Raw genomic sequence first — 3,074 nt, forward strand, 5'->3', positions numbered from 1 at the left:
TTAAAACTCAAAAATTGAACAACATTTGTTTTAAAACAGCAAAAGGTTTTGGACATTTTACAATTTTTTTTTGCCAAACACCAAAATGTTTTCAATTTGTTTTATTTGGTGTTAAAAGGATATTGGCCCCAATTTAGCTCCATAGCTGTCTGGCTCCAACATGGTGGTGTCTGTATAACCAAAAAGTGGCGAGTGAATCAGTTTCATTTCATTGGAGTGGGAAGTGAGCTATTTTCAATGCGTGACATTACAATCACACACAGTAGACCTCAAAATGTTAACTGGTCAAAGCAGCTCACATGTTTGGACTACACAGCATCAGTTTTCTTTAGAGAACTGCAGCAGTTATTTCTTGTGGCTCGGATGAAATCAACATAAATTGAGAGCCTCCTGTGACCGATGCAGTGAAATATTTGTTCAGATGAACTGATGGTTTAAATGGAACGCACTTTATGTGTCAGTAAAGAACTGATGTGTCATTTGTTTAGGAAGCTGAAGGTAATTTGATTGAACTCAGACATTACTGATGCTGATTATGTTTTTGTCCTGCAAACTTGGGTTGTTTATGGGCTTTTAACTAATTATAGAAAAAAAAGCCTTTGATTGGGTTAAGTAAATGGAGGGTTTAAAGTATATCGAGGTCTTTTAAGGTTTATCGGGCTCCTATTGCTCGTATGGTTTCATTTTATACATCAGTCAGTTTGGTCACCATCTTGCAGACTGAGTTTTGTCTCAAGACTAAAAAAAATCTTTTTATGTGTTTACTCTTGCTTTCACTGTTTCAGCATAGCTTGATGAATGGATCAGTGTTTTGTGCACATAGCACGAAGTTCAGTGGAGCGAAAGACAAAAAAGAAAAATCACTAATGCATCAACTGCGGCGAGGATATTGATTTGTTTCTTTGAGCAAGAAAACCCAGCAGGAACCATCAATGTCACAGAAATCAAACAGGTCACACAGTCGCAGGTCCTGTTTCTTTCTTTCTGCTGCATTTAATTAGACTTTTTTTTTTTTTTACCTCAGATCCTGTAAGGAGGAAGATCTCAGCGCTGTGCACTCTTATGGAAAGCATCTCAGACTTGGATTTGCGCTTTGGAAGAAATTAATTCAGTGTGAAAATCACGAGCTGAGTGTTGTTCCTCAGGGAAGCCCTTTGAGAAAGGACAACCGCGATGCTGAGCACTGCAGCTACGCTCCATCGCAGCGCTCGCAGGCTGACTGTGACAAAACACGCCTCTCATCCTTACAGCAGGATGACAAGGATGGACTTTTGTATTTTTGATGGTGGACTCAACAAACAAAGAGGTTTATCAGATGTAATGCCGGCCTTCCACTGCGTATTTTCTGTCTGAGAGACAAGCCCAGTCTAACCGCCTTCAGGGTTTATCCTGCTTCATTTACTTCATACAGACAAGGTCAAGTCATGCCCTTTCTGTGTCCTGTGAGCAAAATTCTCCTGATGGCTCAGCTGTTTCCATGCATGCGTTACCAGCATCAAGCACGCCAGTCTGACATGGTTCAGTGTTTTCATCAGAAGATACAGCAGAATGTCATTGTCCTGAGCTTGAAGAGGACCAGCTTACCTTCTTGAAGAGTTGGCGAAGGTCCCAGAGGAGCAGGCCCAGTGAAGATAAAAACCCTGAAAGACAAAATGGCTCATTAGCTTTTATAATTATGACAAGCTGAACATCTTTGTGCTCGGTTAAGTTCTTAGGCAGCTGTCAGAGTACTGAGAGCTGCAGGAAAAATCCAAGATTGCTCGAGGATGAAAGTGCTTAAAGCCAAAACCAAACCAGGTCACTGAACCTCTCAGTTTAAAGGCTAACCAAACCCTCAATCAACTTTTGTTGGCTTTGACCTCCCGGTATAAATGGGGCTCTAAAGGTGCTGTCTGTTGGTCATAGCAACATTTTTGATATATTAAAATAAAATAGTTTAATTCTTAAAAATGTAGTCTAAAGCCGTCTGGGTGCTGCCCCCTAAAGGTTGAATTGAGGTATGACAGTTGACTTTTGCGATTGGTCAAACCGTGTAAGTTTCTGAAGTCTGACGTCATGATCTGCAGCTCCAGTAATGGTAACAGTCCAGCCCCACAAGCCCCACCCCTCTGACTGGATTTTCTAATTTCGGTTGTGGGTGGAGTCAGCCTCCAACTTCGCTGTGTGGTTACTCTTTAGACTTTGAATGGCACTGACAAAGTTGGGCAGTGCAGCCAAAATTAAAATATCTGAAGTTTGACAGGTCGCTGCGTCGCATCTGCCAATCAGGAACTCAAGTTTGGGCACTTGATGTTTTCAATGGCTTTCTCTCCCGCGGTGGAGCTCACTCACTCGATATGCCGGCAGACAGAGAGCCACTGTGGGGTGCAGCCTGCCGGCTCGGGCCCCATCGAAAAAGTAAAAAAAAAAAGGGAAAAAGGTTTTCCTAATTCCCCCCCTCGGTTAATATCAGACACAGAGCCTTCAAGCTCAGCCACAGAGACACAGAAACACAGCAGAGGGGGTTGTCACTCAGACACACCCCCCTCTACCCAGAAAATATTTTAATAATAATCATATAAACCCAAGCATGGAGACATGATTACCAATTTTTGGTTGTACTCTTCACACTAAATAAACCGGATTTCTCAACATCATCTGTATCTTCATACATTCTAAGTCAGATATCCACAGACACCTTTCCTTATAGCGTCAATCTCAGGAACATATTTGTTGTCACAAATTTGTCACACGACAAAAGAGGGGCGGGGCACGAGAATTTGTCTTGCAAATAGAAAAGAAAAAAGACAACTGTTTTCCAAATTATATTAAAAAAGATAAAGTGACTATTGAGGACAAACAGGAAATAGTTAATGAGTTTAACAATTTCTTTGTAAATGTTGGTGCTAAATTGGCTGAAAAGATACCAGTTGTGAGTGACATGAAAAGCAAAATAGATTCCAATATGAACACAATGTTTCTGAGTGGAGTAAGTCCAAGCGACGTTCTTGAAGTTGTTCACCAAATGAAAAGTAAAAAATCTACTGACTGTCATGGTATCGACATGTCCCTCATTAAGGAAGTCATTCACAGTA

General features: G+C 41.1%; 1 protein-coding gene across 5 annotated transcripts in view; it reads right to left on the reverse strand.

Annotated features, from left to right (window-relative positions):
* Positions 1-3,074, reverse strand: part of dlgap4b (discs, large (Drosophila) homolog-associated protein 4b) — a 707,978-nt gene that overhangs the window by 107,875 nt on the left and 597,029 nt on the right. For all 5 annotated transcript variants that reach the window (XM_036211831.1, XM_024270790.2, XM_024270791.2 and 2 more), the window contains exon 2: positions 1,585-1,640. The gene's annotated coding sequence lies outside the window, so the exon portion shown is untranslated. The remainder of the gene's footprint in view (positions 1-1,584; positions 1,641-3,074) is intronic.

The sequence above is a fragment of the Oryzias melastigma genome, linkage group LG5, assembly GCF_002922805.2.
Source record: "Oryzias melastigma strain HK-1 linkage group LG5, ASM292280v2, whole genome shotgun sequence".
NCBI classification, from domain to species: domain Eukaryota; kingdom Metazoa; phylum Chordata; class Actinopteri; order Beloniformes; family Adrianichthyidae; genus Oryzias; species Oryzias melastigma.